This window comes from Puntigrus tetrazona, chromosome 15 (genome assembly GCF_018831695.1).
Source record: "Puntigrus tetrazona isolate hp1 chromosome 15, ASM1883169v1, whole genome shotgun sequence".
In the NCBI taxonomy this organism is placed as follows: Eukaryota; Metazoa; Chordata; class Actinopteri; order Cypriniformes; family Cyprinidae; genus Puntigrus; species Puntigrus tetrazona.
In genome coordinates, this window is record NC_056713.1 from 17,105,543 (window position 1) to 17,119,438 (window position 13,896).

The following is a 13,896-nucleotide window of genomic DNA, read 5'->3' on the forward strand; positions in this document are numbered from 1 at the left end:
AGCAGCTAAACATGGCGTACTGCTGACACCCTCTTGTAACTTCGAGGGCCAAACACATTCTCATCTGATATACCGCTACGGCTGCTGCCGCTGAGAGATTCTGCCAGCTCACTTCCATCACAGCGCTGCACTCACAGACGCACTTTACAGCAATGATACTTTTATTTTCAATCAAAAATGTGCGCGTTATACCATAAAACGACTTTTAACGCGGCAAATCGAAACTGAATGTCAGTAGTGACCAGAAGATTTGTTGAATGAATATGCACATTTTTGATAGGCTACTGCACAAACAACTAAAATTAGAGGAAAGAAAAATACTGAAAATAGAATATGTTTATTTTAAAAAAAGTCGTATTTATTTGTTTGTTTGTTGGCTGGTGTTCTTAAGCTGGTGCATTAACTAAGAACCAACATATTTATAATCGGCAAATCACGCAGGCCTATAAAATATAATAAATATTGCACGACAAGGCACAAAAGGCTCTATGTGTTTGTGTGAGAGAAAATATAAGAAAAACTAAACGCACAAACAGAGATACACAAGTAGAACAAATCATGAAGCAAACAGACATCCAGTATTGATGTGCATTAAATGAGACTGCCAAATGCAAAATATTAAGATTATGTATATGGAGTAATTCAGGAGACAGATGTCGAGGCGTGCAAATTATGTTTTACTCTGGATGTTATGTTTCAGGGGCAGATGGTAGGAGTAGAATATAGGTGGAAACACTGATAATGTGATGAGTATCTGTAAACGTGCATCTGTCTGGCTTTTCGCTTGTTTGTTTTATTTTTCGTTCTTTAGTACAACACATAAACTGGTAACTTTAAAGTTATCAAGCGGCTAAAAAATCTTTTCCCGGTTTCACTGAATTAATTTTTTCCAAAAAAGCTTCTTTAATTAAGAGCGTTCATTATTGAATTATTATTACACTAAAAAGATTTTGTATATATTGGCGTTGTATTTTTATAATACATTTTAACATTAGGAAGTCTAGAAATATTTGACAATAATTAATCACGGTAAAGACTGAGTGTAAAATAATAATATTTGTTTTTAAATATCACGTTTAACTATTTATACGCGCAGAAAAAAATGTAATAGCTTTTGCGCCTAAGAGCAGAGTATAGGTCAAAAATCTCTCATGAATTAGCAAGTAGCATTGTTTCTCTCCATTCCAGCAGGTTCTAGCTTGACTGTTCAGGGACATTCAGAGATGTTGCATCCCATTGTATTTTAAATCTTTGTGACATTGGGACTCTTTGTCTGAATACCCAGTACAATGAGGGTTTGGACAGATGCCTGTGTGGTCAGCCTATTTCCCCTTGTAGCTTACACACTGAGGTCTTTTCCTGGTGACAAACAGATCATTTTTCAAATCTTAGCCATGCAGAATTTTATTCTTTGTACACTTTGTCCATTTTTGCAGACAAATTATCCAGAGGTAAGTTTTTTTCTTTCTCTCTTTTTATATTAATCAATCAGCAGAAGATTGTACTGCATTTTCATTACATGGAGTGAGCTATATTTTTGTCACTACCAAATTAAATAATGACTGTAGTAATCCTAAATGTGTCCAGTCATAACTAAATTCACTTTAATACAGATGATAATAAGCAAATTAAATGAACTATTAAATACGTTTAAAACATCAAGAACTTAAACACAAAATCCAACATATTTTCACCAGAAATGTAAATGTTCTGAAATATTGTTTTTAATTTGCCTACGAGTAGGTCTTTATTGATCACCCCCTTAGGAAGAGTTCACACAAAATAAAAATTTGCTTAAAGTTATAGCCTTAGGTCATTTAAGATTTAGTTGAGTTTCTTCACCGGGCGGATTTGGAGAAAAAGTAAGATTTAGCTTACAAATCTTTTTTCACTTGCAAAAATATTTGTGAATATATGTTACAGATTATATTGTTTTTATAAAACTCTGAAATCTTATTCTAGGGGTACACATTCGCTGAAGAGGACTCGTTAGTTAGCAACTTATGTAACGTATGAAGTAGTGATATAAAATTTCCCCCAAATCTGTCTGTAGACGAAGAAATACACTCCTCATCTTGTTTTTTTTTGTACTAAATCTATTGTTTCAAGAAATAACAGAGTACCTCTGCCGTTACACTTTTTTCTTTGTTTTCCTGGTGACTAAAACATTGGGGGACTCAACAATTCTGGGCAGCTTTCTTTGAGAGGTTCAGAATCATTCGAAGCAGTCATCCCCGGTAAAAAGATCCTGGCTGAAGCAGTGCTTCTGATCTCGTGCATCCTGCTGGTGACCCCCTTGTTGAGACGCTAGTGTACAGCGACGAGGCAGTCCAAGTTCACCTGCAACCACGCTACAGCCAGGCTGCAACAATGTCTGCTACGACACTTTCGCCCGTCTCACATTTGCGCTTCTGGGTCTTCCAGATTGTGCTGGTCTCAGACTCCTTCCATCTTCTACATCATCTACGTGCTGCACAAAATCACCAAAGACTTATAAGCTGCGGGGGCCAGACAGAGAGGAATCCAGGCAGAGGCCAAGCACCCTGCGGGGAGACTATTCTGGGCAGCTGGAAGGGCGACGAGCGTCAGACTGGGATATGGACACCAGGAGAAGAATGGGTAGTCAGGATGAGGAAAGCGTGGAGCAAGTCTCCTCCAGGATGATTTCGGGGAGGTCAGCAAGGATCAGGCCACTCTCCAGTCAGGTTCTCCTCATCTATATTGTTCTCACGCCCCAGTCCAAGGCCATCCTAGAATCCACGCTTCTTGTCGGGTCAGTACTACCCGTTTGGATTTGAGGTGCCTCTATCGGCTTAGATGCGGCACGCACTTGTCGACCACGGACTGGATTGTTTTGTGTCAGCGAGCCACATGAAAAAGACCATTTTCCTTACCTTTATGTTTAGCATTAGCCTTGGTTGTTTTCTCCGGAATACTTGTGAAGCCTCACCACCTCGGATGGATTCTCATTTTTTCACGCATGTTGTATGCTGCCTGCTTCCCTGCAAGATCAAGCCAGATAGGAGCTTTATTCTCAGCGCAACCCTTTGCTGCGCCTCGAACACTCCAATGCGAAGCAGGCTTGTCCTGCAGTCCTCACGTAACTACCTTGTGTGAAGAAAAGGCAGCCCCAATGACTTTGCTTTCACACGCTCAAGCCATCTGCTTTTCGAGACGAGACTCACCTCTTGAATGCACTCTCAAAGAGGAGCCCAGAAGAGAGGGAACGATAAAGGCTTTCAAGTCAGCCCAACATGGCAGCTAGATTTACGAGCAAAAGTCCTTGGTTGTAATGTGTTTTGAAGGTTTTTATTTTCTCACATAAGCTCTGTTTTGTTACATGGCTTCATTATGAGATTTCCAGTTTGAGGCCTGTTTTCATACATCCTGAAATATATTAACAACATGCTTTCCACAATGCATGCGGCTGCTCTTTCAAGCGCCCAAGAAGGAGCACTGAAGATCAACATTTAGATCACTACTGCGCTGGAAATCATTGGCACGTAATCTTTTAGCTCGAAGCTTCAGGAATCTTCATAGCAATGCAATACTATATAAGTTGCATAAAAACAATATGTTTGTCTAAAATAAGACATTAGATTTTAAAGGAAATACTTAATATAAGCTTACTTAATGTAAGAAATCCTGTAAAATTCTGGGCCCAGTGTGCACCTTGTTAATTTGAGGAATTTTAGGTGTTTCACTTGTATTTTAAATTACGCATTGCATTGTGTTTAAATTTGCTTGCAAACATACTGCACAGTAAAAAGAGCGAAAGTAGTTTCAGCTTCTGTTTCACTCTTTTGTTGAGAACTAACTAAAATATTTTAGTAGTTTTAGATTTGCATTAACATATCGCAGTAACATTTGTTTTTGCAGTGTGGAAACTTCCTCGCTTTTTATTAAAGTCTTTCTCTTACATTCTAGTCACTCACTAAATGTAAGCTCGCTATCAGAATGTGAAACAGGCCTTTCTTGATCTTGCTGGGGCTAAGCTTGTTTTGGAGTTAGATTGTTGTCGTGGTTGTAATGTAATTCCCGTGTTGGATTCGAAGATAGCACAAAGCTTGACCTTAAATGTTTTGTAGCTTTTGAAACTTTTTAGAACCTTTTAGAACTTTATTGCCATAAATCAGACACACCTTTCAAAAAATTTTGAATACAAGTCATAAAAATAGATAATATACATTCATCTAAATGTCCGAATATGATAATTACATTATGTATATTACATCTCCTTAATTGTATTATTACTTGATCGTTTGTGTAATGACATCCATGATATAATGATACTGAGCATATAATACTGCACGTTAGGTTGATCTGGAGTGTTTATTTAGGTTCGGATCACGGTGCACAGTGAGGGTGGCTTGATACTCAGAATCTGAATTTCTCTTAGATTTCATTGTATTGTTTCTTTTGAAAATGGTACATATATATATATAAGAAAATTATACAATATATTGATAATAAACTATTTTTCAGCTTTAGCAGGGAAAATGGTTTAGTAAAATGGATTTCGAGGATCATGTAAAGATGAATACTGGAGCAATGGATGCTGAGAAAATTCACTTTTTCCTATCACAGAAATAAATGACATTTTAAATGTATTGGGAATAGAAAATATATTTTTTAAATTGTAATAATATTTCACAGTATTACAGTTTTACTGCATTTTATGATGATCAAACAATTGCAGAAGAGACTTCTTTTCAAAAACACATAAAAAAAAAAAAAAAAAGTCAGAGCAACCCCTAACTTTTAAAACTGTTGTGTAAAAGTAATAGGTTTGTCCATCACCAAAAAGAGAAAAAAAGCACTTAACATAGAACAATGCAATACTTGATCAGAAAATGATTTATGAAAAGGTAACACCTTCGGCATTAGCTCATTAGAACGTGGAAACATAAATAAAATGAAAAAATAAAAAAGGAAAAAAGCTAAACACAAAATATTAATTTATCTTACCCTTTCTATTATTAACAACAAGAGCTGACCTCCTCAGCCACTGACTTCTCTCCACCAGGCCACAAGGGGCACTGTTTATTTTGATCCCATTTTAACAGCTTCATTCTGAACGCTGTCCGTCCCAATCCTCTTCTGGATTTCAGAGGCCATTGTTAAAAATGCCTTCTCTCTACGTTGTTTGCGTTCTTGGCACTTGTCTCAAGGAATGGGATTTTGAGTGACTCAGCAAATTCCTGCAAACGGTGCAAATTAAAGTGAAAATATTTGCTTATATCTGCCATTTCTGAACAGACTTAGGTTTGGTAGGCTTACCTTTGCTGTGGTAAAATCTACGACCTTTTTTGAGGCAAGGTCACTCTTATTACCCACTAGCAACTTGGAGACGTTTTCAGGCGTAGCGATCAATTTCTTCTAACCATTGCTTCACATTGTTGAAAGACTCTGAAAGACGGCAAAGCACTTCATTAAACATTCTCTATAACCAGAACGTTATAACATTTTTTGTAATGATTAAAAAGCATTACCTGCTCTGTGACATCATAGACAATTATAATCCCATGTGCCCTCGGCCAATAGCTAGATGTTATTTATTAAATCATCACTTGTCCTACTGTATCACACTTGAGACAGAGAAACGTAAAAATGTCACAAAAAGCAAAATGATATATGTTGTATGCAAAAAGACTAAAAAAAGTTGAGTATGTCATTCTTCCTCCCAAGTATTTAGGTGTTTTTGGCAACAATTATTTGAGTGGTAGTCAGTTAACCAGCAAATTATCAGTTTCAGTCACTTTACAAAAAAAAAAAAAGAAAACAAAGATTTTAAATGTCTTTGTTTAAATCAGATCCTATAATGATATGAAATGCCAAAACCTGACACAAACCAGCTAGTCAGAATATGAAATGTATATATAATATCTGTAATATATACGTATATATATATATACTCACAATCTGCAGTTTAACAGTCTGTCCTCTCCATTTCGATAGTTCTGATTTTAAAATCTACTCCAATAGTGCTGATGTAGCTCTCTGTGTAGGTAACTAGCCCTGTTAGAATAATTGTGTGCCATCAACAGAATTAATAACTCGCTTTCTTCCATAACATTCTTTAAAAAATCTATTTTGTTTTACATTGATAAAAACAACTGGCACGCAGATTTGAGACATCATGATAGTGATGTCAATAATAGAAAGAATTGACACTTTTGGGTCAATCACTAAACAGAAAAGTATGGGTAAAATATTCAGCTTACAGCGAACCGAAGAAGTAAACATGACTTTCCTACACCAGAGTCCCCTGCAATCAGCAGCAGCTTGAACAGGTAGTCACTAAGAAAAGAAAACATTAATAATTTTACTAGCGTGCTTTGTACTGACATTTATGCCCAATTCAAGTAGAATTTTTATTTACCTATTATTTTGGTGCAAACTGATAATACACTAATATTAATTGCACAAATTAGAGGCCCTCCTCCATTCATTGCAACTTATTCATTGAAAGTCAGTCAACTGTTAGCAACGCAATGATACTGTAACCTAAAAGCTAGCATCACAATAACATAGACAAGCAATCTTTCGAGAGCCAAAACTACTTACTACTCAGGATTCATCCTTAGGGTTATTAATAGCAGGATGCTGTTTAACGTGTGCCAGCTCGATGATTATCTGTTCAGCTGGTCTCTGTCCTGGAAATGCAAACAGCAACAACTGTGTAATAGTGAACCCAGATACTGCTCCATCATTTATTCAAGAGTCGATCAGGTTACAAAGTGGCCATTACCTGTTTCTTAAAGTTGCAGGCCTGAGGTAGCGACAACACGGCGATAGGCATTGAACTGGCATATAGATATACCGATTGCTGGTAATTTCTGTAGAGACGCAAGCTCTTCATGAATTGTATGACCAACAAGTAACCACCAAACATGATGTTACTGTAGTGTCAGTACAAGCTAATCACTAAAAAAAGCATAACCAAAACAATCAAACAAACAAGCAAAAAATATAAACCTCATGAAATTTATATTAAGAGGCACAAAAAGAGTTAATCCAAACAATCACCAGTAGCTGGGCCAAAAACCAACTTGTAATAGCAAAACTACTGCCGCTAGAGAGGACGTGCTGAAGAATGAGATAATTAACTTACCTCGTTATTGTTGAATATTAGTCAGTGCAAGATATTACATTCCATAATAATATTACATTTCAAAAGGTTTTGGTATATATATATATATTTAATAATATATATATATATATATATATATTTACTAAGAATATTTTTGTCAAAATAATAATCTGAGAATAAATAGGCCTATGTTTTTGTTGAAAAAGGTGGCTGAAAATTAGACATATGGCTACAAATCATCTACAAATGATGAACTGAAGTACAATCCAAAAGTACCTTTTTATATTTTATGATTTACCCTCGAGTATGACTGTCGTGGATTGAACATTTGAAATGATTTTTAAATTTCACACATTTTGTACTGTTGCTTTTACACAGTATTATTGCTATTATGTAACATTATATTTTAATACTTTGTTTTTTACATTACTTATTGTTTATTTCCATTATTAGAAATGCCACTTACAGTCATACAGAGCAGTTATATATATAATCTTGCTGCAAACAGATACAGTGACAACAAAACAGTGCAGGCCAAGAAATCCAAGAGGCCAATTATTGTGTTCCTGAACTCTAATATACTCAAGAGGCCTACTGGAAATACAGCAATAGAAAATCACAGCATGAACTCATACTAAACGAAAATCCTACAATCCATTATTTTTTTCTTTTCTTTAGAAAATTCATAGCAAGACATGCCTACATGCAGCACTCATTGCATAAACGCATATGGTTTTATACTGAGAAACAGTTCAACTCATAGATGTCTAATGTGCTTCGACAGGCAATTTGTTTGCGTTCCTGTTCAACTCTCAAGTTGCAGATGTGGCCTGGTAAAAGCTCTGAATGGCTTTAGCCCCATAATCACTAACATCTTTTGAGTCAGTCGTGTGACTCTGTATGTGTCCCTGCAGCAGAAAGGAAAAAGAGTTTGTTGTACACTGTAACTAAGAGCCACTCCAAAAGCATTTTCATATTAAAGTACATGACTCTTTTTAATCGTTATCAAAGTAAAAAGATGCTTTTTTTGGGCCCTCGGATGTGTACAAGTGTAATTACTGACTCTACCAGCAACTCTACAACATTAAAGTGACCTGAGACTTAATTCACTTACTCAATTCAGGCCTTTGGTCTCAACAGTCTTAATCAACTCTCTGCAGCTTCCATTGACCAATGTTTCAAAGACTTAATTAATACGTTTCTCTCTGGTCTTTAGTCCCAGTAGGGTCAGTGTTTTTCATGGTACATTGACATAATTCTGTATTTTCTAGACCTGTGTTTGACACATTTTATGTATCTAACTAATTTGATACTCCCAAATCAAGATCAGAGAGCTCTATGCTAATGTGCTAAGAAATATATTAATAGATTGTGACCGCTATATATAGGAGATGGCCAGCAAATGTGTAGTCACGACGAGATTATGTGGCATGGAATTAATTGATATAATGTGAGTTCATGCTCTGCATTCTCATTAAAATAAATTATTAACTAAGAGTCAGAGAGTCAGGCAATTGATATATCTTATGTTCATTAGTAAAATTAATTGATGCATTAATAAAGCAAAACTATTTAAAAACTCTCTTATACCAAGTAAGAATGTCTCAGTTTAAAATGTTTTTAGTTGTAGATTATAAAAATGTATAGGCTGTGAGGCATAAACCCCCAAGGTTTAAGTTAGCAACAGTGTTTGTAGTTAAAGCGCTGGATAACTGGTAAATTTTTCGTGAAGCACAAGAGGTTTATTATCAAAGGGTTTATTATACGTGACAAACAAAAACTAGAGGCCATTAATAGACTCTCCCACTGGTTGTATCAACTGTAGACATCACAAGGTGATGAAATGGTCTGAGCGCTTGTAAAAATAACTAAACAAACAAAAAATATTTAATGGCCTAGCAAATATATTTGAAATAGTGTTTTTAAAATTATTTATATTTACAGTACTTCTAAAATTAAATACTGAATCTGACTGTGTTAAAGTAGATAGCATACACTGTGTGCAGAATTATTAGGTTGAAAGTTGAAATTCTGTTTTTTTTCCAAGAATTAATCATATATAAGTGATATATAATTGTCAATGAAGGCTGAAATACTGCTCATAATACTGCTTATATTCAGGTGTGCCAAATTATTAGCAAGTTTTCTTTTTCCAGATAAAATTAGCCAAAATTGACTTATATATGTTTGAATACAAAATCAATAGCAGCCAATAGTAGAGATTGGTAATCTCAACACTTGTGGTATTGTTATGCAAAAATGGACTTTGCTGTGAGTGTGCTATGTGATGGGTAGGATTAAGGTGTGGGGTAGATACGTATCATATTCATGCAAAAACTGTGTATTATATGCACGCTAAACAGGTGCGTAGCATTTGGTGTTCTATTTATTTTCACGAGACTGGGCTCAAACTATTTCTTTCTTAATAACACACCAAAAATCGAGATAACTGTAGGCAGTTTTGGGGATGAGGCGGATTAGATTAGATTTGAAGCGATGACCTCTAAAACAAGCAAAACATCTTATTTGAAGTTTGGCTAGAATCACATATATTTTCGATGCCATATTAAATTTCCATAACTATCCAAAGATGAAGTAAATGCACACTCAGGACATTAAGACTGACTTGGAGTTGGACTGGAGTCCAACCTGCACTCTTAAAAAGGACAACTGCTTCCCCAAAGAACCTTCCAGTGAACAGTTCCTTTACGTGCAGTGTAAAAGAATATTTAAATAATCCAAAGAACCAACTTTTTCATGGATGTTAATGGTTCTTCATGGAAAAAAGCAGATGGCATAAAAATAAACAATATTCTGCTAATAGAACTGTTTTCCTCGCGTCTGTTATATAGGCCTAATTCAAATCTAATCAACATAAGCTTCATAAGTATCAATAAAGTATCACTAGTTTAATATAATAATGTTCTTTTTGACATGCCTAAAAAACACGAGCATCAAACCATGTTTGAGATTCTTCGAAAATTGATAATTAAAAACTGATCCGATCTGGGCTGTATTTTCCAGTTGATAGAGACAATGGTTGGTGACAATGGTTTCTATGATCTACTTTCATGCCTATGATTCTTCTTGAAAATGCTGCCCTGATCAGCATAAATCATTTCAGAAAACTTGTACAAACATGGCTAATATCCACAAAGATTTAGTTTAATTTCTCAGATTGTTGTGGCGCTTATGTCTCCTACTACTCTTCACCTGTAAGTTTCATGATTGATTTCCCACAGATATTCTTGTCTTGAGGGCTTTCTGGCGTGGGTGATGTCAGAAATATGGTTGTCTATATAAGAGTAATGTATTTCACTGTCCTTCATGTCTGACTTCTACTGCATGTAGGTAAGAGACATCAACTGTGTTGTCTGTCAAATTATATTATAAAAAGACATTTTTGGGTGTTTGGAATTAACGTTTCGCTTCCATAGGTTTCACAGGGTCATAATGAGAACTTATCCATTGTAGTCAGTTTTGAGCTGACTCCTGGATCCATTTTCCGTCCCTCCAGGAGCAAAATATCCCATATTTGTCTTTGGCATCTTCATTTACGTGTTTGGTGCTGTTTGTAATCTGATCCTGATGCTCCTCATTATTCTGACACAGAGTCTCCACAAGCCAGTTTACTTCATTTTGTTCAGCCTTCCTTTGAATGATTTTGTGGAATCACTTCCATGCTTCCTGGTTCTCTATGACATTGTGACGGAAACCAGTGTACATACTATCCTCTCTGCGTGCTCCAGGGTTTTCTGCTGCACATGTACGAGGTGGTGTGATGTTCATCCTGTCTGCCATGGCTTTTGATCGCTATGTTGCCATTTGTATGCCTCTGCGATATAATGCTCTAATGACACCCAGAGTTGTAATGATGATTGTGGCTCTTGTGTGGGGGGTTGACTTTTTATTCATTGGTACTCAGTTTTCCATGCAGGAATGCATTCAAGGTGTAGATCCCATATTGTGAGTTTGTTTTGTGATAATCCTTCTCTTGTTAAGCTGGCCTCATGTGTAATACTATAGTTAATAACGTTTTCGGCTTATTTACAACGGCCGTAATGCAGATTATTAGTATTTCCTTTCAGGTATTTTCCTATGTGAAGATTTTGATTACCTGCTTGGTCACAAGTAGGTCTGATGCAAAGAGCAAGGCCATCAACACCTGCGTCGCCCAGCTGGTCATTTTCATCATATTTGAAATTGTTGTGATTTTCTACGTCCTGTCCTACAGGTTCTCAAAATGTTAATGCAAATCTGCAGAAAATTATGGGGATGCTCATTTTATGGTGTCTCCTGTTTTGAATCCAATTGTTTATGGACTGAACAGCCACGAAATCCGGAAGCATTTCCTAAAAGTCTTTAACAGAAAATCACTGCTTAAATGTGTTTATTGCCTCAGTTTGTGCAAGATGTCTTATAAAGCCTTCTGTTTATGTTCAAGGCAATTTTAATTAATTATTTTTAATATGAAGTCAGTAGAGGGCAATTGCACAACAATTTCACATTAGTTTCACATTAATGGCAATAATAATAATATGCAGTGCAGACCGATCTTTCAAATGTTTGAGAAAATTACTAGACGATTAAAAGGACAAAAGGTAATTTTTTATTTCTTTATGTAGTAATATTGTACTCATAATAGAGAATGCAGAAGTGCATGAATTCATTTTCAGTGTTAACTGATATCTAATTGTTTCATTTGGCAAAAGTCAGGCCCTGTCATTTTTTGGTACTTTCTGAATGTACAGTTTTCAGTTGCAATAGGTTTCAAGATATTTCTAACACAGACATATGTAGAGAAGCATGTAAGAAATAAATAAAATAGGTTTATATAATGTAACAATACTGTACATTTTGGTGCCTGTGTATTCATAAAGACAATAAAACATTGTGATTTATTTTTCATTTACAAAGTTCTGTCACTTCAGTGCAAAACAACCAGGGTTTATTGTTCTGGGTTAAAACAAAAAGAATAAACAGTGCAGATAATGGTTGTTCTGCCTGTCTCTGTCCATTGACATTCAAACAAAAAGGTCAGACATCATTTCTAAAGTAAAGTGGCTGTCTCAGGCTCTGCTCTGTTTCATTATCTGGTTCAGACTGGATATCTAAAATGATATTATACTGGAAATATAGCTTAAAAGGGAAGAGACCTCAAGTATAACTTAAAAAAACAAAAATGCACGATACTCTTCTGATAATTAAATGCAAAATAATAAAATGTAATGTTTTCAGTGTTGCTTGGTATGTGTAGTAGTTTGAAAAGGCATTAACTTTTGAAACTCTAAATATTTGTGCAATGTATTGTTAAGTACAATAAATTACCGCTACTACCAGGGCTGACCTGTGGCATAGGCGGAATAAGCAAATGCTAGAGACATTTATTGCTTGCTAATAAATTATAACTTTGTCAAAAGGCTGAAGCCCTCTGGTGCCCATAGAAGAAAAAGAGAAAATCGCAAACAAAAACAATCATTGTGTATCAAACAGTGCCACCTCGAGGGTTGAAGATGCACTGCACTTTATTGAGCAATTAGATACATATAATTCATAGCAAAAATACACTTATACATACATCTCTAGCTGCCTTGTAAATTTTTTACAAAAAAAGAGAAAAGATAACAGTCATTTTTAATATATAGATTTTTTTCTTTCTTGTTATGTTGTTTAAATGAATATATGGAGTTATAGGCGTATTACAAGAAAGTTGAAGGAGGAGAAGAATGATTTACCAGTTCATATATCTTTAAAGGGTTCTAGATGAGGTAAAAAGTCTATAACAAATTGTATGTTGGTCTAGTCTAGAAAGCCTAAAAGTTATAACAATGTCTATGGATCAAAACTTTGTAACATAAGCTATTATATCTATAGTCATTTTTATTTGGGATTTTATGGCATTTTTAATTTGAATTGGCTAACTTATGTTTGTATATAGCTGTGCATCTTAAGCTAGTAAATTTAATATAAATGTTTCTCAGTTGGTGATAACTTTAGAATGCTAGTAAAACATTGCTACCATCTACTGGAAATCAAACACTTTTTTCACGTTTATTTTGAAGATTAAACAGTAGCATACTGTATTCTAGAGAAGTGTTCAAATTAATACAGTTTTGCGCTGAATACCAAAAACAAAGGATAATAAGGTCGTAAAGCCTAAACATAATGCAAAAACAAAACAACACAAATGTGATTATATGAAGCATATACATGCATTATGGACTTATAGTATTATTTCAAAACAAACATCATTTTTAAACAGTGCATAAGCAACTACTTTTCTTGTTAAAGTTATTGTGTGATTCAAACGCTGTGTCTTTTTTTTGATTAAAATAATAGAAAACAATCTTACAATTAAGCTCGGCATCTCAAAGGTATTATTAGTGGCATTGTTCATATTGACCCGATATCAAATCAACACAATTAATGGCTTCAGACACAAGACATGCTAATTATCGAGTTGTTTATTATATGAAAAACCAAGTGGATGCTATTAATGAAATCCTCCAGATCTCATCAATCAGACTGACATAGGCCTACTGAAAGTCCTAACAGACCAATAAACATAACCACGTTCAAGTGTTATTATTAAGGTAATGAACATAAAGTACCGTGAACATTAAAAGTGTTGAATTACAATGTAGACATTTAGTAGCCCAACAACCTCAAAATGTTAAAATGTTGCCCATCAAAATGTGCTCTTTAAAACTACATGCTTACAGACCAGAAGTATGTAGACATATTTTATACTAAAGACTTTCACACACTTTAAAATGCAGTGAGTGATTTTTCTGTGTTCTGCA

At 35.0% G+C, this 13,896-nt stretch overlaps 2 pseudogenes; one reads left to right on the plus strand and one right to left on the minus strand.

Annotated features, from left to right (window-relative positions):
* Nucleotides 1-4,979: 4,979 nt before the first annotated feature.
* LOC122359176 lies at nucleotides 4,980-6,581 on the minus strand (annotated as a pseudogene).
* Nucleotides 6,582-9,692: 3,111 nt separating this feature from the next.
* Nucleotides 9,693-11,547, plus strand: LOC122358655 (annotated as a pseudogene).
* The last annotated feature ends 2,349 nt before the right edge of the window (nucleotides 11,548-13,896 follow it).